Source organism: Acinonyx jubatus, chromosome E4 (assembly GCF_027475565.1).
Source record: "Acinonyx jubatus isolate Ajub_Pintada_27869175 chromosome E4, VMU_Ajub_asm_v1.0, whole genome shotgun sequence".
Lineage (NCBI taxonomy): Eukaryota > Metazoa > Chordata > Mammalia > Carnivora > Felidae > Acinonyx > Acinonyx jubatus.
In genome coordinates this window covers 63653929-63681280 of record NC_069395.1, presented here as the reverse complement: position 1 = coordinate 63681280, position 27352 = coordinate 63653929, and the positions used below count along the sequence as shown (strand labels likewise).

Genomic DNA, 27352 nt, shown 5'->3' with positions numbered 1-27352 from the left:
AAAGGCAAGAGCCTTGGGGCGCCTGGGTGGGTCAGTCAGTTAAGTGTCCAACTTCGGCTCAGGTCATGATCTCACCGTTCCGAGTTCAAGCCCCACGTCGGGCTCTGTGCTGACAGCTGGGAGCCTGGAGCCCACTTGGGATTCTGTGTCTCCCTCTCTCTCTCTCTGCCCCTCCCCGCTCCCTCTCTCTCTCTCTCTCAAAAATGAACATTAAAAAAAGTTAAATAAAGTAACTTAAATAAAGTTAAATAAAGTAAATAAAATAAAAATCAAGAGCCTTGAGTCAGGGGGCATCTAAGTGGTCCGGGCTGATGTTTAAAAAGTTGGAACTTCACTGATGGGGTCTTTTCAGAAGTGACATCCCTGAAGTGCAAAAATGCCAAAGGCCGCACCTGTAAGTTCTTCACGCTTTAAGGCCTTTCACGGGTCTGCAACGCATGTCCTGGACTGAGGTGTGTAAGTATGAGCTCCCCAAAGCGCTACCCTCTGCTGAGAACGAGCAACACGTGAGCCAGGAGACCGGACTCTGGCCTAGGATCGCCCCATCAGGAAAGGGCAACAGCAAGGCCCAGTGTTCCCCAAACTCTCCACCTTGAGGCACAGCAGTGGCACGACAGCGGTTCACACGGCCAGGGGCTCCGATCCGAAGCAGACAGCATACGTGGCCTGTGAGGCACACGGCCCGGGACGGACGGAGGACTCGCCAGTTAGGAACAAAGGCCAGAGGGCACAGACCCCGGGGAAGCCGTGGGCAGTTCTGGCTTCAGCACATCCGGTCACACCATTCAGATGCCACCTGCTCCACCATCAACGCTCTTCATTACCAGTTAATTTCCTATTCTCAGTCTCTCACAGGCCCGTGACTCCTTCCTCCCCATCACTCTGAGCTTCATGGGCTCCCAGTATGGAACTCTGCACCTGACACATATAAGAAGGAACAACGAATTCAGCTCAGTCCTGGTGTGACGCCCAATGCTCGAGAGCTAACACTTTCGTCCTGAGTTTATCCTCTGACTTGAGCTGTGGCTGAGGTGACCCTCCTTATGAGCCTCTTTCCGGACCCAGAAGCGGAAGCGGCAGGGGAGCAGAAGGGATCGTTGGTAAATCATGGAATGTGGGTGCGTGTGCACGTGTGCACATGCGTCCCTTCCCACAAACCCTTTGTGCCGCTTGGAATCTGGTTCTAGTGAACACCAATGACAGCTAAGACAGAGCAGAGGTCAGGGACTACACAAGACATGCTAGAAGGAGGGACAGGCCCCTGCCATGCCTGTGATCCCCACCCCCCATGCTCACTCACATAAATGTCCTCTCATCTCACTCTGTATCTGCCTCCTGCTATGATTCGGCCATGCTCTCAGTCTACACTAGGCCAGCGGCCAGCAGCAAGTCTTTTCCAACTATGGCAGAAGCCTGTGGAGCCAGATCCGCGGTCGCATAACTTTAAAAGCACAATGTGCACACTTTCATGGATTTTACTGATTCTTCTGTAGTAGAATTAGATATCATGACGATATTCAAGATGCCATTCCATATTTCGCAAGAAGAGATTGAAGTAACTTGGATTGTCTTCCTCAGACGAATGAAACAAACAGGCTTTTAGAAGAAAATAGGGGATGATATTTGGGGAAGTATTTCCTAGATCAAACACATAAAAAACATGAACAGAGAAGAATATGGGCAAAGCTGACTATATGGAAGTTTAAAAATTCTGTACAACAAAAACACCATGAAAAAATCAACCATGGACTTGGAGAAGAAATATGCCAAATGCACAACCAACAAAAGGTTATTATTTTGAATATGTTAAGAACCCCTCCACCAGTAAGGATAAAACAAACATCTAATAGAAACATGGGCAAAGGACATGAACAGGCAATTTACAGAAGGGGAAACTACAAACGGTTACTAAGCATGCACAAAGACGATCAATCTCACTAGGAATCAGGGAAATACAAATTGAAAAACAATCACACATCACGTGTCACCCATGTGATTGGCAAAAATATGAAGTTTGACAAAAATAAGCGTTGGCAAGTGAGAAATCAGATGGCAGTGTCTACTGGAACAATTACTTTAGAGTTTGGGGAATTGGGGAATAATGGGTAAAGTGAGGATGTACAATCAGTGACTTGACAACCCCCCCCCCCCCGTACACAAAGAGAAACTTCCATGCAGGCACAAAAGAAGACATATCTAAGAATGTACACGGCAGCATGTACGTAACAGAGAAGGAGACCCTAACTCAGAGAAGGCGCAGAAGTAAATGAGCCACGTATTTTCACCCTGGAATATATGCAGCAATACTACACCTGTATCATCTCGGGAAAAAAAAATCTCGAAAAGAAATCATCAAATGAAAAAGAAAATTATTGAATCTTCCTATGCAAGATATGATACCATTTATGCACAACCTTTCAATGGCTCGAGGCACTACAGATGTCCACGTTTGTTACGTGTGCAAGTAACTGGCATTTGAAGGCCAAGCACAGGAATGGTAAACACCAGTTACTGAGAAGTTACCACTTCTCAGGAAGGAGAACAGGTGCGGGAAAGAGCCCACAGAGAGCCTCAGCTACTTTATCCTTCAAATCCACAGAATAAAATGCGATCTGAAGCAAATACGGCCGAGCGTTAAGATCCGATGAAGCTGGTGATGGAAAGTCCACATGGCATTCTCTGTTACCTGTGTGTTTGGGCCATTTGAAAAGAACCGTGACATTCAGGACACTATTTGAAATCTAACAGACATTGTTCTCGTTTGTCTCATCTCAGGGACGAGCCCCAAAGGCCACCCAAGGAATCCAGCCACCGACCAGTAAGGTGTGATGTTGCAACCCTGCTCGGCAGGTTACAACGAGGACATCCTGCTTTCCCAGTCCCAAGAAAAAAATGATAAAGAAACGCAGTACTGGAAGCTGCAAAAGAGCACTCAGGAAGTCACCAAGCATCTAAATAATTCAAAGTATCAAGGAGGATGGCGTAGCTTCAGGGGAAGAGATTCTATGTGGCAAAGGAAAACACAGTGTCAGGAGGAATGACTTCTGGATGAGAAAACCCTAAGACATATAGGAGATCATGGTGCTAAGCATGATCCCAATCAGTGCATAAAAACCGGGTTCTATGGGGTGCCTGGGAGGCTCAGTCGGTTAAGCGTCCAACTCCTGGTTTCAGCTCAGGTCATGATCTCGCGGTTCGTGGGATCGAGCCTCACATCCGGCTCTGCACTGACGGCACAGAGCCTGCTTGGGATTCTCTCCCTCTCCCTGCCCCTTTCCTGCTCACCCTCTCCCTCTCTCTCTCTCAAAATAAATAAATAAACTTAAAAAAAATGGGTTCTAGTCACCGATAGGGCCTTTCCTCTGAATTTCTGGTAGGAGTCGATGCAAAGAAAGAAGGCATTTTCTAGTAAGTTCTAGTAAGTCACTAAGATGCAGCTTTTCCAGAAAGATTTTCATTAGCTCACGTTCTTTTTTTTCTTGGCCTCATGTCAATAACGGCTTTTTTGCCATGGGCTGTGTCGCAGTTTTCCGTGGGATTTCAGCTGTCTGCACAGACAAGAGAGGAACGGAGCCTCATCCCCAGGGAGAACCCCCCGAAGGTGGCGGGAAATAGCAGTGTTTCCTCCTGACCCACCTCCCTCTTCCACCAAGTGTCAGGGGCTCCCAGCTACTCAGGCCGCTGTCAGATTCGGGAAGGAAAATCCGTGGATTGGGATGGGGAGTGACAGGGGAGGCAGAAAAGAAAACCCTTTAGTCCATGTTGGAAAACAAACTTTGAGATAAGAAGCCATATCTCCATATTAAGGGCTACTCAAAGTCAGGTCTGCAGACAGTTTACTGATGCCAGAGATAAGTATAGAAATTCAGGGTAAGCAGCTACAATCTCTTGCCCCAATTTGGGTATAAAATATATCCATTGTTTCCAATAGTAAAAAATAAAATTTTTTTTAAAAACACATATATATAGTAGAGGCTTATATTTTACTTGTCTTTAGGAGTTTTTTTTTTTTAACTTTACTTATTCATCTTGAGAGATGAGAGACACTGTGAGCGGAGGAGGGGCAGAGAGAGAGACAGAATCCCAAGCAGGCTCCATACCATTGGTGCAGAGCCCGATGTGGGGCTTGAACTGTGAGACCATGACCTGAGCCAAGATCAAGAATCGGACGCTTAACCAACTGAGCCACGCAGGTGACCCGATGTCTTTAGGTTTTTCACTGTATTTTTCCAGTAACTCATCTTGACTGTATTTTACAAATATATCAACATGTAACGTATTGGGAAATTTTAAATCTGGGCCTTCATCACAGATGGTTTAAGAAGCACTGCTCTCTCGGATTCTTTAAAAAGTCTTTAAAAAGACAAGGGGCGCCTGGGTGGCTCAGTCGGTTGAGCGTCCGACTTCAGCTCAGGTCATGATCTCACTGTTCATGAGTTCAAGCCCCGTGTCGGGCTCTGTGCTGACAGCTCAGACCTGGAACCTGCTTCCGATTCTGTGTCTCCCTCTCTGTCTGCTCGCACTCTGACTCTCTCTCAATAATAAAAAATTTTTTAAAAAAGTAAAAAGACACATGTTTTATGACTTTCAAAGAACGGCTTTCTTGTTTGCACAGAAATGTGTGTGTTCCCTAGAATAATGTGAAGTAATGCACTCAGTTCAAAATATAGATTTTCCAGCAAACAAGGGCGGCTGGGGGGGGGGGGGGTGTTTATAAAAACCTTAAAGAAGTAAACGGGGAAGTCCCACAAAGGCTTTTTTTGCCACGATGATTGCAAATGCCCGGGGCCCAGCTACAGTGTCACGATTCACCAGGACATGGTTTCCCGGAGCCCAGGACGTGGGCTGCACCACAGCCGAGTGATCGCCGGCACTACTACCTACCCAAGGCTCCCTGGGTGCTGGAGAAGCACTTTTCCTGCCACAGAACCCAGCCAGATGGCCTCCGGCAGCCAACGGCACCTTGAAATTGGTGGCAGGAGAGTGGGCTTGCTAACAGAGATTCAGGGCTGTGCCATCTGTCCATAAAGAAGGGAGATTAAACGCCCACATCTGCTACAGGCTTAATCTAAGGAGACATTTCAGAGGTGCATCGTACGTCATAGGCCTGTAGGTCACATCTGTCTTTGTCCAGGCCCCGGGCTGGCGAAGGCCATACCATGGGGGACGGTGGCATGGGAGGAAGAGGGGAGGGAGGGGGACAGACCTGCAACCAGCCACGGTGCTAGTTAAGACATCACAACCTCTCTTCCGAGGACCTCCGCTGTTCCCCCCGCCGTAGAAGCAGGTGAGGCCACCAGCTCTGACCGGGGTCTCGTCTTGCCTTTTGTAATTTGGGGCAACTCACTTCGCTCAGCTGTACCCCGTTTTTCCATCTGCAAAGTGAGGGTTTTGAGTTGTGTGACCCCACGCATTTATTCAAGTGACACACAGTTCTCGGGCCCCTGGCGTGTGCTTAGAGCAAAGCAGACAGAGTCCCTGCCCCTGTGGGGCGCACGCTCGAGTTCTAGAGTTCTAGGACTCTATGCAGTGTGCTTTTTATTTCTACCCTCTGGAGCTCTGGGGTTTAGATTTTTATTTCACCAAAAAGAAGCAAGCACACGGAAAACCCAAGCATTTGCATCATACAATGTAAACCACGGATTCTTTAGGAAAACTCACTACACCAAACCTCTAATTTATCACACAAATTTCATTCAGAGCCAATTGGGCTTTTTGGGGTTTTTTGTTGTTTTTGTTTGTTTGTTTGTTTGACGGAGAGCACGAGCAGGGGAGGGGCAGACAGAGAAGGGGACAGAGGATCCAAACCGGGCTCAGTGCTGACAGCAAAGAGCCCAATGTGGGGCTCGAACTCACGAACCGTGAGATCGTGACCTGAGCCTAAATCAAGAGTCAGACGTTTAGCCGACTGAGCCACCCAGGCACCTCTTTTTTTTTTTTTTTAAGCTTATTTATTTATTTTGAGAGAAGGAGAGTCAGATGCTTAACTGACTGAGCCACCCCGGGGCCCCCAACTATTAACATCACAGATTTATAAAGGACTTTATTCCAAGTTTCCTTCACGTGACAAATCCTATAGGTCACACGTTAACAATTATAACACTCAAGGAGCATTAGCGGTGCCCCAGGCATCGTGTGAAGCTCTTTCACGTATAGTAGCCTTTCTTTTAACAACAGACCAATGATGTAGGCAGTAAAGTTGAGGCTGAATGAGATTAAGACTGATTTTCCCAAAGACCCACGGCTGGCAAATGATGGAACGAACCAACATACGAAGCGAGCTCTCACACGCCTGTCTTTCCTATCCACGCCTCATCCACCAAAACATAAATGACACAGTGCATACAAACCGCTTGTGGTGTCGTTGTGTGGGAAGGTGGTAGGCATTTTCTCATTTAACTACCCAAAACAACGATCCAAATGGCAAACCCGGTATTTCACATACCTGCCTTAAAAGCTGCACGCGTGGGTCCCACTTAGCAGTGATTACTTACGGCCCTTCGTACCGTACCCCAGCTCTTTTATTTAGAATATCACATCAGGAAGCCCTCCGATACTCTGAACTTTTCCCTTCTATCCCCTACTCCCAGAAGTTAAAAAGCAAATGTAACTGTTGATACATGTTCTTATGCAGCTGACGTAAATTTTCATTTCAAATGGCAAAGGACACCTACCTCTAATTAACCATGGCCTTTAAAGTACAACCTTTTGGGACGCCTGGGTGGCTCATCGGTTAAGATCAGACTTCGGCTCAGGTCATGATCTCACCGTTCGTGGGTTCGAGCCCCGCACCCGGCTCCGCGCGGACAGCTCGGAGCCTGGAGCCTGCTTTGGATTCTGTGGCTCCCTCTCTCTCTGCCCCTCCCCCACTCACACTCTGTCTCTCGTTCTCAAAAAATAAATAAAACATTAAAAAAAATTTTTATTAAAAAAGAAAGCAAAGCACAACCTTCTGTTTTTAAGCTTATTTATTTATTTTGAGAGAGACAGAGACAGCATGAGTGGGGGAGGGGGAGAGAGAGACTCCCAAGCAGGCTCCGTGCTATCAGCGCAGAGCCCTACGCTGGGCTCGAACTCACAAAACCGTGAGATCGTGACCTGAGCTGAAACCAAGAGTCAGATGCCACCCAGACTGAGCCACCCAGGCGCCCCTCAAGTACAACTTAGAGGAGTGGCCTAACTTGCAAAACGCCAACACATGCCAATGTTTTCGCGAACACATCAACCCTGCCAAGAAAGGCGGTAGCCCTCGATGGCAGCAAAGCGCAGGGTGTAGGACAGAAGAGCAGAAAGCGCAAAATGATGGTATCCGGTGACACCTCTTGGCTACTCAGCAGACAGGAGTGTGGTGAGGCAGTCTACCTCTTCCGGAAGATTCCGCCTTCTGGAAGCCAGGGAGGCCACGGCCAACACACAGTTGGTCCAAGTGCCCCTGGGTGTCCAGCAGTGGCTAACGTCCACCACAGCTGGGGGGGGGGGGAACGCGGCATTTTAAGAGTACAGGCTTTCGTTCTCTTGGAAACACGGAACAGCAGGCTGGTGTCGCCAAGACCCGGAAAGGGAGCTCCCCCGCCGAGTTCACGCAAATCAAGAGCTTCCAGTCAAACCCGGGGAGTTTCAATCAATCAGAGTCCCTCTCCTCACTCTGAACTGCGAATACCCCCCAAGAGGACCTTCAACTTGCATACTGAAGCCCCAAGGCCCTGGGCTGGCCCCACCGAGGTCCTGCCTATACACGGCCCAGGGTACACACTGCTGTCTCACCGGCAAGCCTCGCCGTGCTGGGAAACTCCCTGTCTGGCCATCTAGCTCCCAGAAACAATCAGGTGCGGCGAGGTAGCCCTGGGACCTGAGTGATGCCCTTGCAACGCCCAATAAGGCAGAGCTCCGCAGCCAAGCTCATCCAGGGCCGGGGCTGGTCTCCCTGAGCACATATGTGACACGCGTACGTGAGTGTGAGTTGTGAGTGTGGGCACCACCCAGCCTCACAGGGGACAAACGATTGGGTGCTTACGTAAAAGCATCAAAGGGGAGTCCAACAACTGGAAGGTTCCAAAGTTGCCCGACTGAGGAACAGGGTAGGGTACAGAAAGGCTATTTTTAAGTCCCAAATTTTCCACGAGGCTGGTATTATTTATGTCGTCCACAAACTAACATTTCTTAATTGAGACAGGCGCCACACGAAACACAAGACGCAGATTATTTCAGTAAATCCAAGCAGCCAATCCACCGGACAGATACCAACACCACCAAAATGTTCTACTAGCATGTTCGTTCTACGAATAAGAAAACCATGGCTTGGGGCACCTGGGTGGCTCGGTTGGTTAAGTATCCGAGTCTGGCTCAGGTCATGATCTCATGGTTCATGGGTTCGAGCCCCGCGTCGGGCTCTGTGCTGACAGCTCAGAGCCTGGAGCCTGCTTTGTATTCTGTCTCCCCCCCCCCCCCAATCCCTCCCCGGCTCATGCTCTGTCTCTCTCAAAAATAAAATACATGTTAAAAAAATTAAAAGAAAACTATGGTTTGGGGCGCCTGGGTGACTCAGTCATTTAAGTGTCCAATTCTTGATCTTAGCTCAGGTCGTGATCTTATAGTTCGTGAGTTCGAGACCCACATCAGGCTCTGTGCTGATGGTGTGGAGCCTGCTTGGGATTCTGTGTCTCCTTCTCTCTACCCCTCCCCTGCTTGTGTGCTCACTCGCTCTTTCTCTCTCTCTCTCAAAATAAATAAACTTAAAAAAAAAAACTATGGCTAAGGGAGGAACTGATACATGGAGTACATATCTTATGGCTGGTTAAGAGGAGCTTTTTTAAAAAGTGATGGGGGTGGGAGGGAGGAAAGGGTGGGTGATGGGTATTGAGGAGGGCACCTGTTGGGATGAGCACTGGGTATTGTATGGAAACCAGTTTGACAATAAATTTCATATTAAAAAATAAAATAAAATAAAATAAAATAAAATAAAATAAAATAAAATAAAATAAAATAAAATGTGTGGTTGAAGAGAAAGAAAACTGTGGTGCTCCTCAGACTTTACTGTACATATAAATCAGCTAGTATCTTAATAAAATGTGAACTCTTTTCAGTAGGTCTGGTATGGGGCTTGGGATTCTGAATTCTGCAGGGGATGCCATGTTGCTGGTCCTCAGACCACACTTTGAGTCACAAGGTGCTAGAGAATGAGGACAAGGAAATCCACCTTATCTGAGACGCTGTGCATCCCGTTTTGCCACGCCTAACACTAGGGGTCCATATGACTCCGCAATTTTTCGACCAAGTCGAATACTGTATGATCACCGCAATGCCCGACATAGCTTATGAGTAACACATCTACAGGGCAAATCCTACGGAATCATTCACCTCCTTTTGGGCTCTGAGAACCTCTTGGAGGATGGGAACGTGTCCTAATCATCTTGTAATGCCCAGTGTCTAGAATGGTGTTTGACATTTACTTAATGACTAATAAACGTTTGCTGGGAGAATGTGTCTGTAATTCCCACAGTGTCCACCAAGGAGATGAGGACGCTAAGTAATCAAACCACAGACCTACAATTCGGGGCAGGGATGACAAATACATTTTAGCTCCTAACAAGCGCACCATTGCCAAGTTCAGTTACTGATGTCCAACGTGACTTGGAAGGAAAGGAGTAAAGAGCACACGGGCCATGAACTGGCCACCATTGCTAGGTCAGGATCTTCCAGAGGTTAGACAACAAAAGGGCGGGATAGGGACAGATTTTTTTCCATAATGTTACCAAATTCTAATTAAGGAGTATTATCTCCTTAGAATCGTTAGATATTTCTTATGTTTGTAAAAACTCAATGTATCCGGGTGCCTTCTGTCAATAAAATTGACCAAATCCAATCCTGCACTTCTCCCCCTAGATAACTCCTTCATCTTTTCCCACTTATAGTGATTCGGGTTCTTCTAAACCTCCATTAATGACTTCCACTTTCTCCCTTCCCCTGCTTTACCCACTTGTCACCCAGAGCCTCCAAAGCCATGACTGTTCTTCAGAGATTCCGGATTTGGTGGAAACATTGCAACCTGGCTCCATTATTTTACTCTTCAAGCTGTCTTCACAAGGATCTAATGAACGAGGACATCCATTTAACCTCAGAAACCCGAAGTCCTCTTTCAAAGTAGTTTTGCAACTTATTTTGTTCAAATCACCGGTTACTTTGCCAAATGTCTCCATTTATCTTAGTTGGGTGATGCCAACCCTCTAGCACATCCTTCTGGAAGGGGTGGATGGTACGGTATTCCCAGACTGCTTGTAAGATCAACATTTTCCCCCATAGCCTTGATATTTGAAGGATAGATTTGCTGGATATAAAATCCTCAGCTCCCGCTTTCCTTAGGTCTCTTGAAAATATTGTGCATGCAGCATTGACAGGTCTGATACCAACCTAATTTTCTTCCTTTTTTTTAAGTGACTTAGTATTTTTGCCTGCAGACCCAGCGGGCTGTTTTCATCACCTTCCTCTTCCTCTTCCATCTCTTCTCTTCCTAATCATGTTTAACTTACAAGTTTATTAGGATAGGTCTAGCATTTAAGCATTCTGGGTCAGTCTTCCCAAATACATGTAGAAACTTCCAATATGTAGATTCTCATCTTCTTTGTTCTGGAAAGAATTCTTGGATTGTAATTTTAAAAGTCCATTTTAGTCCACCGATCTGTTTCTTTTTTTCTCTTCAATTATCAGTGTGTTGGACCTTCACTGCCTATCTTCTGTCAATCACTATCTCTGTGTCCCTTTCCACCTCATTTTGGCTGTCTTCTGCTCCTCTTCTCCATATCCCTTAATATATTTTCAGAAGATCCTGAATGGACACCTTGTAATTTTATCTCTGGGATGATTTTGTCTTTCTCTTCAATTTCCTTCTTGCATGCCATAATCTCTCGTTTTAGATCTTCCAGGCTTTTGTTTCTATTTTGAGATTTTCAAATTTCCGATTTGAGGCTCTCTTTCTCCAAATACTCAGTTCATGTTGAAAGGAGTGTTATAGGTTTCATTTTCTTCGTGGTTGTTTTAAGGGGGTGTATTCTACTCCTTCCACTGAAGGGTTTTAGTTCTCATGTCCTATTTTCCTTTTACAGTACATTTTTCTGCATGTGACATATCATCTTCTGGTCATTTCTAAATAACTTGGATGTTCCCGGACCAGTAAGAACAGGTGTTCCTAAAATCCTTTGGGTGGCTTACTAAGCTACTTAGTTCAAGAGCGCCCTCTTCTGTTGCTACAGTAAAGTGTAGTATCTTAACAAACGGCACTTTTTGGCGGGAGGGGGCGTGCTAAGAAGTTGGTTTTGCTGGTCTTGGATGTTTATTTCCCCATTTATATGTAACTGAGATTTATAGTATTCTCTGTCCCCTAGTTACACTTCAGGCGTGGGCTGCAAATGCTTTCATTTGCTCTCTTTGTTAATCTTTATATACACCAACAGGAGCATGAATAGAGACTTTTGGAAAATTACAGCAATTCAGGCTTAGGTGGCAGCCCCTTTAAGTCCAAAGCAACACTCCGATTATAGAATAATCAAACCTTTCCTTCAACTCACACTTTCAACAGTCACTGTGCCCATCACTTATAGATTACAAGAATACAACAATACAGTGTTAGTAAAATGTACACAAACGTGGTAGTACACATCGGATTAATGAACAGAATAGCCAAGACCAAAGTTACAACCCCAAGACCAAATCGGTGACCAGACTGGATCTGGTTCCAGGGGACAGTTCTATCATTACCCGTCAAAGTTTTATATGTAATGAGCTCCTTACCATCAGGAGTTATGAAATACAACGTGCCTCCTTTAGGAATTATCCCTACATCACTCTGGGCAGAGGGCATCCGGCTCTCAAGAGATCACTTGGAAGGGAAATTTGCAACTTCCCTAAAAATACAATTTGGGGAATGTGACAATCTACCCAAAGAGGTGTGGGTAAAACCGGTCCGTATGGCCGGAATGTAACCTTGTCTACTTTCCTTTAAGCTTCAGGCTGCTTTTGCAAGACAGTATCATGCGGTGGTTGGAGGTCAGTTCTGGAGTCAGACAAGCCTGGACCTCCGTCCCCGCTCCACTCCTACCCAGCCCGTGACCTTTGTGAGCAAGGTGACCTTGCTAAGTCCCAGCTGCACACTGAAGGTGGGATTATCTCCTAGGATCATTGCAAGGATTGAGATAACAGATGTAGATCACTAACCACTACTTTCTGTGCACAGTAAGCACTCCACGATGCTGGGTGTTTCGTTGCTCTCATTAATATTATTATTACTCTTTCCTCTAGTCCTAATTATAACTAGGGCATCTTTATCATTGAAAGGAAGAAACCCACATTTGCTTCTTAATTCAGAACACATGGGAAGATACGAACCTCAAGACAGCGCCTCCTGACAAACATCCAGATACAAAGGTGACTTCAGCTATGGAAATACACAGGTGTCGAGAACCCCTAAGGCTCTGAAGGAGGATGCACGAAGGGGCTGCTGGGATGGCGGATGAAACAAGAGAGAGTGAAGAGGGAAGAGGTCTTCCTGGTGGACCCGTTTGCTAAGGAATTTATGTTATCAGTGGCAGGTGCACTTTATATGACTTTTGAAGGCTTTTGAAGCGGCTTTTGAAGGCAGGTCTAAGAATTTTGTATCACCGTTTCCCATAAGCCATATAGTCAGAGTCTGGGGGAAAAAAAAATACAGTGGGCTTTTTGAAAAAGAACCCAAACAGAACAGTCTGCTACATTTAGTGGCACAGAAACAACGGGTTTAAAATTGTAACCATTCTTCCCACTTTCCTGTCATTATTGATTCGCAGCGCCACACCCCGGAGCACAGCAGGGAGCAAGTTGAGAAGGCAGTGGCTTTGCACACATTGGATCCGAGAGGCACGCACTGTCACCAGGGGGCCACATGACCAGAGTAAGACGAAGAAAGGCCATGACAGAGGAGAGAATGGAGGCCAGGCCTCAGGTCTGGCTGCAAAGACACAGCCAAGCTTCCCCGTCATGCTGGCTTACCTGTGGCTATGTGCCTCCCTCACCTGGAAGATTTGTTAAGCTACTGTTTTAGCAACATTGGGCAGAGGGTTCAGGAGACTTGAAATCTCCCGGCTGTGGAGTAAACAGGTGGGGCGCTTTCTCTTTAACCACACAGGTGAGTACGTGGTGATCCCAATGGAAAGGAAGAGACTGACATTTGTTTCTTAATTCAGAACACATGGGAAGATACGGACCTCAAGCCAGCTCTTCCTTACAAACATCTGGATACAAAGGTGAGGTCGGCCGGGGCGCCTGGGTGGCTCAGTCGGTTGAGTGTCCAACTTTGGCTCAGGGCATGATCTCGCGGTCTGCGAGTTCAAGCCCTGCCTCGGGTTCTGTGCTAACAGCTCAGAGCTTGGAGCCTGCTTCGGATTCTGGGTCTCCCTCTCCCTCTCTCTGCCCCTTCCCTGCTCATGCACTCGCTCACTCTCTCTCTCTCTCTCTGGCAAAAATAAATAAACATTAAAAAAATTAAAAAGAAAACAAAGGTGACTTTGGCTACGGAAATATACAAGTGTAGAGAACCCTATACTTTACAAGTGTACAACCCTGTCCCTTACAAGGATACCCTTCCTTCCTTCCTGACCCATCCGCCACTCGGCTCAGCCAGAAACGCATGGCTCTCAGCAACCACATCTTGATACTAATGTCACCTCGGGCTGAAAAGGCAGTGTCCCTAGAATACGTAGGGGCTGACGGGGAGTCCACAGTCTTCCATCCCCGACAGTCCATTCAGAGCAGACCGCCTGCATCTCAAGAACCCGAAAACACGCCACCTGACCAGCCTGGGGCACGCACCCGGGTGTCTGCGAGGCGTCCGCGAGGCCGTGGGCGAAAAGTCCACCTTCCCGATTGCGGCGGGCAACACGGGACTCTGCAATGCTCTGCTCGTTCCCAGATTCAGAGATCACACACCCGCGAATGCACTAGTGCACGCGGCTCCCAGGCAGGGTGGCTGAGAGAGAAGACTCGCTCCCCGCCCCCCAGCCGGTCAGGAAGGCCCTGCTTCCCTTCCCCCTGGGAGGAGTTGGTTCAAGGGGACGCGCGCTTGGCCCTGCAACCTGAGAAACCAGCTCACCTGCAGGCCCCGAGTTCACGGCCCCGTTTTCAGTTTCATCTTTTCACTGCCCGGGATTGGAGGAGGAAAAGCTGTCACTGTCGGACAAAGCCTGGATTCCACACCTTCCCCGTGCTGGCAAAAACTCGTACAGGTGGTGAGGCCCCGCGCTGGGCGCGGCTGCTGCCCCGGGGGCGAAGGCGCCCCCTACTGGGGCCGCGGGGAGGACTAACGCCGACTGGGAATGGGAATCGCTCCCCACCGCGTCCCGCACACAGCAAGCACTCAGCGACCCTGGGACCACCGAGAACCCCTCTTTTATTTTTCTAGCATCATGAGTTCAGTGAAACACAGAACAAATTTGCCAAGTGCCTGTTCCCTTAATCCTGAACCCCTTGTGTGTTTTAAGGGAAACTAGACCATATGGTTCAGATTTCGCTCACAAATAAATCAGCATAATGTTTGTTCAGTAAAAGCTGTTTTATGCTCTCGTTTTTATGGCCCTTTTTTATCCCAAGTCCTAAAATAATAATAATAATAAAAGTTAGTTGTGCTTTGCTAAGGGTGAATAAACTTGGGCTGAAATCCTTCTCTCCCCTACGGACTGGGGGCGGGGCGCCCCGGGCGCCCCCCCCCCCCCCCATCATAGCTCCGGGAGCCCCTCGCTGGCCTCAAGCCACCTGCGCCGGACCTGGGAGTGAGGGGAGAATCCATAGCAAGGAAAGCCGGGAGTAGATGGGTGAGAGGAAACCCAACAGAAAAATAATTCCCAGTGGGGATTTCTAAATGTCAGGCCTAACAGCCTCACTCCTCCCGTCCGATGCAGCCAATGGGAGCCACAGACATAGGCTTTCTCCTGCCACAGATCCCGATTCTGGGAAGTGGTTTTCTTTTGGAAAGAGCCCCCTACCTGGTATCGTTCTCCTTGTTTTATAAACTATCTGGCGCTTTAACTGGGCTTTACAAAGCCTTACATCTAGCCAAATTCAAAGAGGACTTTTGCTTTTCTGAAAACAGGCAAACAGTGCAAATATGATCAGCGTTTATTTTGCGCTAAGTGCCATAGAGGCAGCGTCCCTGCCCCGCCCCCAAGCAGCAAGCGTTGGCTGAGCCCAGCTCCTTCCCCGGAACCCTACTGGGCATCTCGGCGTCCAGCCTCCAGAGTGTGACCTATGTCTGTGAGCATCTGTGCTTGATCTCCATTTAGTCTGTGCATCCCCTAGCAAGATGTGTCCTACGGTACCAGAAAAAAAAACCTGAGAGAGGTTATTCTGGGGGTCGAGGAATGCTCAAAAATTTTCCCATGCAGATGAATAGAAATTGCTTCTTTGCTTCATGCCACTTCAGCCTAGGAAAGTTTTAATAAGAATGCTCTACTTTTGGACAGGGAGAAAAACCTGTACGTATCACGATATAAAGGAATAAACTACTGAGCCAGTAACACACACATCTTAAATGCATTGTGAAAATCAGCGGTGCACAAAGTTCTGGCCTCAAGACCCCTTTACCCTCTAAAGTGCTGAGAATACCCAAATGCTTTTGTTTATGTTTTGTTTTGTTTATTTTATAATAATAGAAATTAAAATGAGGACATTCCAAGATATGTATTAATTCATTTAAATATGATACACCAAACCTATTACAAACTAATGTTCTCGAGAAATATAATTATGTTTTCCCAAGCCAGAAAAAAAAAGAATGACAAATGTTTTTTGGTTTTTTTTTAACATTTTTGCAAATCTCTTTAATGTGTGGCTTAATAGAATACAGGCCAGATATCCTATCGGCCTCTGCATCCAATCTGTCGTGACTGGTTTTTGTAGTTACAGCATATAAAGAAAATTCAGCCTCACAAATACGCAGGGGGAAAATGGAGTATTTTAATAGCCTTTTCAGATAATCATGGCTATTCATCTTTGATACAAAGCAAAACCTCACAAGTGGCAGTTTCTTAAAGGGCAGTTTCAATGGGGCACCTGAAACCATGCAATGACTTTTCATACTCTGCTACGTGAAAATTCCTTGGTCCATTTACCCTTGGAAAGGAACTTTTACCACGTATGATGTAACGTCATACACGTGTCATCCAGAAAACATTAATTCACTGAGTTAGGCAGAATCTCCACATGCTGGTACGTGCCATCTACGAGATTTTATTTTATTCTTTTTTAATTTTTTAACGTTTATTTATTATTGAGAGATAGAGCACAAGCAGGGGAGGGGTAGAGAGAGGAGGAGACACAGAATCTGAAGTAGGCTCCAGGCTCCGAGCTGTCCGCACAGAGCCTGACGTGGGGCTCGACCTCGCGAACCACAAGACCATGACCCGAGGCGAAGTCGAAGACTTCGCCGACTGAGCCACCCAGGTGCCCCAAATCTACATTACTTTAAAAACCAGATGTGTTAAAGTCGCCACCCATCTCATGAGAAAAGCCTTCAGGTGCTGAGCAGCGATCAAGCTCATGGTGGCACAGTATCCAGAATTATTTTTTTTCATGTTATTTACTTTTGAGAGAGATAGAGTGCAAGCAGAGGAGGGACTGAGAGAGAGAGACACAGAATCCGAAGCAGGCTCCGGGCTCTGAGCTGTCAGCACAGAGCCCGACGCAGGGCTCGAACCCACAAACTGTAAGATTGTGACCTGAACCGAAGTCACCCAAGGCGCCCCGTCACCATGGGCATTCTTAATCAAATACCAGCTTCTTTTTCTACAGGTGTGGGGTAAACAAGTAAGTACAGTTTGGTGCCACAGCCCCAGGGCACCTGCCGCTGCCTTTGCTCCATCAATGTCAAGGTACCTGATGTAAAGGGTGAGAAAAGTCCTAGCGTTGTTATGAAATTAACGGAGACATCCGGGCCCCCCGAAGGGGCTCTGAACACCCTGAGCACTGCTGTGCCTCACACCTGAAAGGACTCTCACACAGGAAGGCGTCTATTTTATGCTTCCGTTTATATGCAGTTCCGGAACAGGCAAGAATCATCTGTGCTGCAGAAAATCAGAACAGCGTCGCCCGGGGGTGGGGGGTCCGAGGGGCGTGACCGCGAGGGGCCGAGAGAGGACTTTCTGAGGCCATGATCATGTTCCGCGGGGTGTCTCTGAGATGCATCAGAAAGTGAGATCGAGAAATGAATGCAGGGTTCCTCGACCGCAGCACCACTCAGGCTCGGGGCTGGATAATTCTTTGCAGCGGGGGCGGTCCTGTGCGATGCGGCGCGTTGAGCCACACCTGGCCTCAGCGAGATGCCACCAGCCTGCTCCTCCAGTTATGCCCAACAAAAATGCCCACAGACATTGCCCAAGGGTCCCCTGAGGAGCAAACTCACCCCCCAGCTGAGAACCACCGGATGAAGGGAAAGGCTGGCGGGATACGCAGAAAAGCAAATAAAACCAAATGTGAAAGGTACAAACCAGAGGGTGGGCGATACAGGCGTCTACTGTAAAATCCTTCCAACTCTACTTAACCTGTGAAACTTCTCCTATTAAACTCGGGGGTAAACACGCTATTGTTCTATCGTATAGCTGAAACTGACAGACTAGTTGGTCAATCAAACCTCAACTTAAATATAATTTTTTAAATGCTCTTATGCTGCAAGTAACCTTCTTTGCACTTAATATTACACTGCTAAGATTCCTCCAGATCACTGTGTGTCCCTGCGGGCATTCGTTTTGGCTACAATTTTTAAAATCCCACTGTGTGAACCCCTCTACAGTGTATCCACTCTCTCAGCAGTCGTCGGTGTGGTGTTGTTGGTGTGGTTTCAAGGCTCTGCGTTAAGGCTATGAATGTGCTTGTCTGTGCAATTCGCGACTCAATCCGCTAGCCTTGTTCCTTGATTTTTCTTCCCTTGCCATTTACATGAGGCTCTCCCCGCTCTGAGATCCAATAAAAATTCACCTGTATTTCCTTCTCTTCCTTTCGGACTTTCATTTTCTACAATGAATCATTTACTCCCTCCGGAGTATATGTATTATCTTTCAGTGTTCTTTCCAGACCCCTTATGTTAAGATTCTTTCTCCCCTCATTATGTTGGCATGTGATATCTAACCATTACAACGTACCTCTTAGCGGTGGGGGGGGACAAGAATATCTTGAACAAGATATTCTTGGACAAGAATATCTTCTAGAATTATGTGCTTCACACCTGGGGAGAATTACGGTTCATCTTCTTTGTATTCCCACAGCTGTGGCCCCATCTGCCCTGGACCCAAGCTCCCCTCGAGTGTCCATCTGACTATACTGATAGATCATAAATTCCCATCAGCTGGGGCACCTGGGGGGCTCAGTCGGTTAAGCGTCCAACTCTTGGTTTCGGCTCTGGTCATGATCTCACGGTTTCATGAGTTCGAGCCCCTCGTCTGGCTCTACACTGACAGCACAGGGCCTGCTTGGGATTCTCTCCCCCGCCCCCACTGCTCCTCCCGCACCTGCGCTGTCTCTTTCAGATAAATGAACTTAAAAATTAATTAAGTAGTTCCCATTAGCTTGTGGCACAGCCAGACCTAGAACCCAGGGTCCTGACTTCCCTGAGCTTCAAAGGATAAAAAAACACATTTCTGAGGTTTTACTTCCAAACCCAGAATTGAATCCATGGCTACTGGGCAGACTGGATGCAAATCCAAAGTGTAAGGCGGGAGGAGTCAGGGCAGAGGCAGCACCAGACAGAGTGGTGTTCCTTTCCTTCAGACCTGGGGGGAGTCAGGCCACTTCTGAGCCAGGGGCCAGCAGGCTCGTAACAAATTCGCCAAGTGCTCACAGGGACGGGGGAGCCCCTTCCAAAGATGCCGTTCTTGCTTTCGTCCCTGTTTTCCTTCTCTTTCTTTGGTTTAGCCCCACGAGTCTCGCAGGCGACATGATCTCCCCTGTTTACTGTTATTGTTGCTGCTGTTTTGAAAACGTTCAGGTGGGGAGGGAAAAAATTAATCTCCCAGTAACAAACTTATTTATTCAAATGTCACTCTGGAGCTTAACGGACACCAGCTGAGGGGAAGACAATCATCAGAATCACTCCAAATGCCACCATCCTGGGCTGACGTCTGCTTTTTATGGCCGCCACTAATCCCTGGGGCCTGCTCCTTCCCCATCCCCTTCTTTCCCAGGCTGAAATTTGGGCATCCCGCAGACAAAATGAGGACAGTGGAGCCGTGTGAAATTTGTTACCGAGGAAGGACAAAATGGCTCGGGTTGTGCTGGTCCCTCCCCAAGCCTGTCCCACCCACCCCAGGCCCCAGAACCCACACCCTACACTCCTGGGATTTCCGTTGTGTTTGGAGATTCTGTGGCTTTGCGAAACAGTGCTGGTGTTGCTGTTAGTTAAAGAAAACCAGCTGCAAAATCTCAGCCTTTCCTTGCAAGAGGCAGAATTGTGTCCTCAAAGAACGTATCTCCCACAGTGCCCACCACACACACGCACACGCACGCACACACACTTCACTGGAACACCACACTGTCACATTTCTTATCCCTCCCGATGCCTGACTAGTGAGGGACACTCCCTTGGGAATCCTCATCCATCACAGATGACCAATCGCTCTGAAATTTTACACCCGGTTCCTCACCCCCTGCAGCCCTCCACCCCGACGGTGCAATTACTCGCCAAGCTGGGGGCTGAGGCTTCTCGAACCCAAAGCTGGAGGGAAAATGGGAGGAGCAGAGAACGTGAAGACAAAAGACCCACATCCCTCTCCTTTGGTCACCTAGCCTCCCCGAGCCTCGTTCCTGCATCTGGGAAAAACGGAGCCGTGGTCATAATTCTCACCCTACGACCTGCAGGGCTGCAGCAGGACTGACTGTGAACATATATGAAAGACTTAAGACCCCGATCGGCGTGATTTACTATTAACTGTTGGTCTCAACTGTCAAGGGGAAGACAAATAATTCTCAGAAAGGAAAGCCCTGCCCTGTTCCTCTTAATTTTCTGGTCCACGCCTCCCGCGTCACCCACCCGGCTGCCGATGCAAACTGGACCACCAGAAGCGCCACAGGAAGGACCCGGCAGGGGTCCTCCTGAAGGCCCAGCGTCCTGGTGGAGTCTCCCCTGTCCCCACGCCACCTGCAAAGGCAAATCAAGGAGCTCACGGGCGAGGGAGCTGCTCAGAGACGCTGGCAGGAGTGGAGGCAGGTGCAATCTGCCCCTCCCCCCAAAAGCCTACCCAGACCCATGGGGACAGTCCTAGCAGCCCCGGTGGGGCGTCACCCCTCTCCCCTGCCACCGCCACGCCACCGCCGCCTCTGCTGGGAAGGGCGGAGCCGTCAGGAAAGGCCAAGATCAGGCTGGAAACGGGAAAGACACAGCTAACGCGCTGGTTCCTAATACAAGCAGGTGTTTGGTGCCTCTCGAAGCGACAGTGCTTTCACCTCTAGGACAGACGGGGAGAAGCCCAGGGTCAGAACAAGCTGCTTGTGACCGTGGGGGAGGGGCGCCTCCCAGAAAACCAAGTGTGTGCACAATGCTCCCTCCTGGCAACACCCAGTCTCCGAAGGATCCGCACGAATTGAGACGGCTAGGTCAGAAACGCCCACACGAATGCGGGGAGAAGGGTCTCAGGTGTGGCCACGCGGAGCTTGCCAGGATGTACAAAAAGCAGAAGTGGACGACCGATAACTTTTTAGTGGCTCATTTCTGCCCCCAAACTCCCTTTTTAAAAGGGCCCATCCTGGGGCACCTGGGTGGCTCGGTCGGTGGAGCGTCCGACTTCAGCTCAGGCCATGATCTCACGGTTCTTGGGTTCGAGCCCCACATCGGGCTCTGTGCTGACAGCTCGGAGCCTGGAGCCCACTTTGGATTCTGCGTCTCCCTCTTGCTCTCTGCCCCCCCCCCATTCTCCCTCTCTCTGTCTCTCAAAAAAAAAAATACATTAACATTAAAAAAATATTTAAGGATCATCCTGTTCACTAATTCGCAGATTTGGAAATATAAAGCCCTCCCCCTACAGCAAGGTACAATGCACACTTGTTGGTGAAAATTCTTAGCGCACACCTGTGAAACCCCCAGTGAAACGGTCTGTTCCCCGGACAGTCCCCAGCTTCGCGAATTCCCAACAGCACACCACATAGCTCCTGGGGTCACCCCGGGCTGGCAACGGGGCCGAAGGCGAAACCTGGTTCTTGTTCTCCCATGGAGAGCAGATCCCGCAGCCGACCGGGTGAAACCCCCACACCTGCCTCTGTCTCTTCACTCACCCTCCTGTTCTCCTTCCATCTCAGATGGGCAGAAGGGGAAGCAGGAAGGAGAAGGAGACCCTGAACTCCGTCTGTTTGCACCTGAGCGACCCCCATCCCGTGACAGCTGCGGATCCTATACCCGCTCACCTAGGCCAAGCAGACCACAGGGATGGAACCCCATTCGCGGAGGTGGCCCTAAGGCACCCCACCAAGAAGCCCCAGGCACAGCCTTCCTCCTGGGGCCTCATTTCACCACTCGGTGACATGAATACGATGACAGAAAGCCAGACGCCTGGGACTCGGCCTCAGAGTTCTAGGGGTCCCAGCCCTGGCCTCTGCCCTCTGCCCGGTGCACAGGACATATGTGTACTGAATGGCACCCTGCATGGTGCAAAAGTCACCGATCAAAATGACATTACTAGATCGCCAAATTGGGACTGAGGGCAAAAAGGGCGGGCTAAATTCCAGCTCTGCCACCGGCTGGTTAATCTCGAGCACTCACTTATTCTCCCTGTGCCTCTCTGGTCCTCGCTTGTAAAAGTGGGGTGGTCGGAAAACCTAACCGGCAGGGTGGTGGTGACCAAGGGCGACACGGAGAAGCACACACGCACAGTCCCTGGCAGCGATGACCAACGTTACCGTTAAGCAAGTCAGGAAGCCACTCTGAACTTCAGTTTTGTCATCTCAAAACTGAGGTTAATATCTTTAGCAGGCAACCACTCGGGACTCTTGGGGGCGGGGGAGGGGACAGGGGATGTCATGAGATTACATGTCAGAAATAATATGCGTGTTGCAGTATTAAAATAAAACAATTACAACTAAAAAACGGAATAACAACCATCCGTTGTCCAAATTTTCAAGGGAAAACGTTCCAGAACACAAAAAAAATCTCTCCTTAACGCAAAGTTTCCTCTGTTTTGCTACTGAGTTGGGTACAAGTTTTTGTTGTTGTTGTTGTTTTTTTAACCATGTATAGCTCTTTCTTCTCTCAAGTTCTATCGCTGGAGAACAAACAGGGCCCCAGAGGGGAATTCGCCATCCCATCTCCGTCCCCAGATGAACAGAGAGCAATGGGGAACCTCCTTGCCGAGGTCAACACCTTCCCTGCAGGAGGAATGCCTCTGAGCTGGGTCAGGAAGAGCAAAGCGTCTCTCAGAACCATGATGGATACGCTGCTACGATGGTCTCATGTGAGAAAAGGCAAAAGTGAAACATTTTCATAAGAAACAGTTAAAAAAGAAAAACAACAACAACAAGAAAAACTAGAGGCCAGAATACAGTCCTCCCTGAAGATCACTAAACCCAGGCAAATCTTTCAACGCCCTGACTCAGTCCGAAAGAAGCAATCTGCCAAGGAACAGAGGTCGACTCCTACCCCGGGACGTAGAGCCTGCTTAGGCTAATTTCCAGGGGAGCTGCGCCCCATCTGACTAAACGAGTTCTTCATTTAAAATCCAACGATAATTCCCAGGAACAGAAAGCGCACTTTCCGAAAGGCTACAATAAATCAATTTTTCGTGCCTGCGTACGATCTAGCCTTAGCCACTTTAGTTCATCTTAATAAACAAGTTACTCATTCAAAGGAAAATAAATGAAATGTTTTGCCTTGAGGGACAGTTTTATTTTTAATAGTTTGGTGCCACGGCGACAGAAGTAATATTCCGGGATGTGAATTGCCTTTTGTTCTTCGGGAGTTCTTGAGGACAGGGTGGGGGCAGGGTGGGCAGAGGGGCCGCCATCTTTCTGAGTTCCCCTGCTCGAGATCACGAGCGCGAGTCCTGTCTCCTGCTCTTGTCTTTGGTACAGACACATCTGCTCCTGCAAAGAGCTCCATTAAAAGAAGTGGTGCTTTATCTTCATAAGGTATCAATGCAGTGTCGAGCGGTTTGGAATTTATTGAAGCAAGTCAAGCCAATAAAAATGGGACTCAAGAAGAAGGGGTTTCTCCTCAAGAAATAACGAGTACTACAACTATGACTGACACTGGGGTCTGGCTCCTTTAATTACAAAATGAAAGGAAGATTAGGTCAGGCCAAAGTCACAGCATTCCACACGATGAACGTAGAGGGCGCATTTTCAAATAATCTAAGAAATTATCGTGTAAGTCTCTAAAGAGACACAAAAGTACAGAGGTGATACACAGAGACCCAATTTCTACTATGCCAGCTTCCCAGGTCCAAAATACAACCTTAAAGGATGTAAGACCATCAGGAGCAGAAACCAGCTCCAGTTCCCTTTTGCAGCCCCTGAGCCCAGTGTAATGCCTGGCACGGAACAGACACTGAATGAATATGTGATGGAATGATAGACGGATGGATGGGAGGATGGATGGATGAACAGATGGATGGATGGATGGATGGATGGATGGATGGATGGATACATTATGGATGGGTGGATGGATGGATGGATGAATAGATTATGGATGGGTGGATAGATGGATGGATGAATAGATTATGGATGGGTGGATAGATGGATGGATGGACAGATGGGTGGTTGGTAAGATGGACAGATGGACAGATGGATGGATGGTTGGGTGGGTGGATGGATGATGGATGGACTGGTAGGTAGATGGATGATGGATGGATGGATGGATGGATGGGTAGATAGAAGGATAGATGGACAGATGGATGGATGGACAGATGGACGGATGGATGGATGGATGGGTGGATGGATAGGTGGATGGATAGGTGGATGGATAGGTGGATGGATGGATGGATGAGTAGATTATGGGCGGGTGGATGGATGGATGGATGGACAGATGGGTGGCTGGTAAGATGGACAGATGGACGGATGGATGGATGGTTGGGTGGGTGGATGGATGATGGATGGACTGGTAGGTAGATGGATGATGGATGGATAATGGATGGATGGACGGATGGATGGATGGATGGATGGACAAACAAACGAGTGAACTAACAAATGAAATGAATCCTCAGAGAAGGAAAAGTCGCCCCAGGCTTCCAGAAATGGGAGGGAGGGAAGTTCTGGCTCTGGGCGCCCTCAACCAAGAGGTCCCCTTCTGTCAAAGAGGCATGTTCAGTAATTTGGGAGTTCTTTTCCTCTCAGGAACGGAATCTACTCCACAGGAATTCTTCCTGACATCTTCACAACACCCCAGGGAAGGAAGGCTCCTCAGACCACATCACATCGGGTCACCTGGCTGGTCACCCAGGAGCCAGACCCTGGAAGTACAGCTGACCCTTGAACAATATGGGGGCTGGGGTACTGACACCCTGCCCTCCGCGTGACTCCCCCGAAACTAGACTATTAATAGTCTACCGTTGACTGGAAGCCTTACTGATGACATGACAAGTTAATGTGTTATTTTGTATGCCATGAGTAGTATATACTGTATTGTTACCACGAAGTAAGCCAGAGAAACGGAAGGAGTTTTTAAAATCATAAGGATGGGGCATCTGGGGGGCTCAGTCAGTCAAGCATCTGACTCCTGATTTCAGCTCAGGTCATGATCTTGTGGTTTGTAAGTTCGAGCCATGTATCCGGCTCTGGGCTGATGGGGTGGAGTCTGCTTGGGATTCCCTCTCTCCTCTCTCTGCTCCTCCCCCACTCGTTCTCTCTCAAAACAACTAAACTTAAAAAGAAAAAATCATAACAAAGAGAAAATAATTTACAGGACTGTACTGTATTTGCCGGAACAAAATGGAACCATGTACAAGTGGACCCCTGCAATTCAAACCCAGGTTGTTCAAGGGCCAACAGCACTCGGCCGCCACTCTCTCCCCCGATGCTGCCATCGGATTGGCATGGTGCTGCCATCGGACTGGCATGTAAACCAAGCCTGAGGACACCTTTCATCACGACCTGAGCCAAGGAGAGGATAAGCACTTTCAGTCCAGGGAAAGGGAAGAGAACCGAAGGGAATGGCTAAGGAGAAAGACTGAAGCAGAGAGAAGAGGTCAGCATGGCCAACTTAAAACGTCACCTCCTCCAAGAAGCCTTTCCTCGTCAACCCATCAGACACAATGCCCTCTCTTCTGAGCCCCCGTCCTGTGGTCCAGCCTTTCTCCACCAGCTCTACCAAACCCCACACGCTACACACGCACCACTTTCCCACCCCCACACCCCCAGTAAACCACACGCTTCCCAGGGACGGGACGGCGGCTTGCTCACCTCCATTGCTGTCAGAGCTCCCGGCCTGGTGTGGGGACACGACTGGCACTTAGAAAATAACTGGCTCAGCCAGTCAGTTATATGTCCAACTTCAGCTCAGTTCATGATCTCACGGGTTCGTGAGTTCGAGCCCCACCTCAGGATCTGTGCTGACAGCTCGGAGCCCGGAGCCTGCTTTGGATTCTGTGTCTTGTCTCTACACCCCCTCCCACTCGCTCTCTCTCTCTCTCTCTCAAAATAAACGCTTAAAAAACTTTTTCTTAAAGAAAATATTGACTGTTTTAAACGGAGTCGACACTGAGAAAGAAGGACAGAAGCCACTTACAAACTCTGAGGGGGCCTGGGAGACTCTCGGAGGAGAAAGCGACGGCTGTAGGCCAATCATCTCAGAAAAGAATGAAAGACGGAACAATGAAGAGGAAACCTCAAGGTTAGACGCGCCAAAAGAAGCGAGCAGTGAAGCAAGATTCAAACCAGGAGGTGGAGACAATACGAAACGCTCGTTTTCCCTATGAGTCCGCAGGTCAGAACATCACAGAGAACCTCACCTGCGCCGACGTCAAAGGTTCCCCTTCCAAGTGGGCTGGAGAAGAGGCACAAAATGACATCGGGCAGCAGGAAGAAGGCCAGCATTTCTCAGTTCAGGAAACCGGGGCCATTGTGGTGCCACGAGAGCCACATACATTCGTGGGCGGCGGAAGGATCTTCCCCTTAAAATTTCTCTTCAGGGGCGCCTGGGTGGTGCAGTCGGTTGAGCGTCCGACTTCAGCCAGGTCACGATCTCGCGGTCCGTGAGTTCGAGCCCCGCGTCGGGCTCTGGGCTGATGGCTCGGAGCCTGGAGCCTGTTTCCGATTCTGTGTCTCCCTCTCTCTCTGCCCCTCCCCCGTTCATGCTCTGTCTCTCTCTGTCCCAAAAATAAATAAACGTTGAAAAAAAAAAATTTTTTTTTTAAAAAAAAATTTCTCTTTAGTTGGTAGTCACCTCTGTCCAAACGGGACTTGTCTGGGGGGTCTTGGCAGCAAGAAAGCATCCTTCGCTTAGAACGAAATGGGAGACACGCGTTGGTGTGGCCAAAAGGGTTTTGTGACCACTGGTGTTTTATATTCTTAAAGCTCCTTGAAGAGAAGGAGGAAGAGCCGGCCTTGGGTGAGCACCGTCTCCCCTTAATACAGGACACTAGCTGTCCCGGGGGGACGGACACCGTGAGCCAAGCCCCCGCGAGCCGAGACCAAGAAATGGAAAATGCAAAGTCTGGCCTCGAACTCATGTCCCAGTTCTGGAAACCAGTGGGGAATGGGGGCGGAAGAGGGACCAGCCTCCAGAAAGGAAACTCAATGCCTCCACTTGCTGGAGACTGCAAACCAACTGCCAAGAGACTAGTCTTCAGGGTGTGGGCCTTTCTGCGACACCCGTGGTCTGGACACTACCTATTCGAGAACACAACCACTAAGTGCCGAACATGCGGGAAGCATCCGCCAGGCAGCGGTAAGTCCCAGCCACTGAATAACCACCTCGGAGGGGCCTCCCGTTCCTCGGGTCTCCACCCAGTTATGAACTCAAGTGTGCGGGGACCATCCTTCCTCTGAGAGGATCGTCTCCCCGCTGACGAAACTTCAGCTTCTGGCCCCCGTGGGGAAAACGTGTCACGGGAAGGGGCACAGAAGGCCTGAGGGCGTCTTACTCCGTGTGAAGGAGGGAACTGCATTTTAGATTTCCACCCTTAGGCATGCCTGGGTGGCTGGGTCGGTTGAGCATCCGACATCGGCTCAGGTCACGATCTCACCGTTCCTGAGTTCGAGCCCCACGTGGGGCTCTGTGCGGACGGCTCGGAGCCTGGAGCCTGCTTCGGATTCTGTGTCTCCCTCTCTCTCTGACCCGCCCCGGCTCGTGCTCTGTCTCTGTCTCTCAAAAAATAAATAGATGTTAAAAACATTTTAGATTTCCAACCTTAGAAAAATCTGC

General features: G+C 48.7%; 1 protein-coding gene across 2 annotated transcripts in view; it reads right to left on the bottom strand.

The window, feature by feature from the left end:
* Positions 1–27352, bottom strand: part of KIF26B (kinesin family member 26B) — a 469574-nt gene that overhangs the window by 394329 nt on the left and 47893 nt on the right. The window contains exon 1 of one of the 2 annotated variants that reach the window (XM_053209473.1): positions 14117–14612. The exons of the other annotated variant lie outside the window; for it this stretch is intronic. The gene's annotated coding sequence lies outside the window, so the exon portion shown is untranslated. Of the gene's footprint in view, positions 1–14116; positions 14613–27352 lie in introns of those variants that run through there. 2 annotated transcript variants of the gene reach the window in all.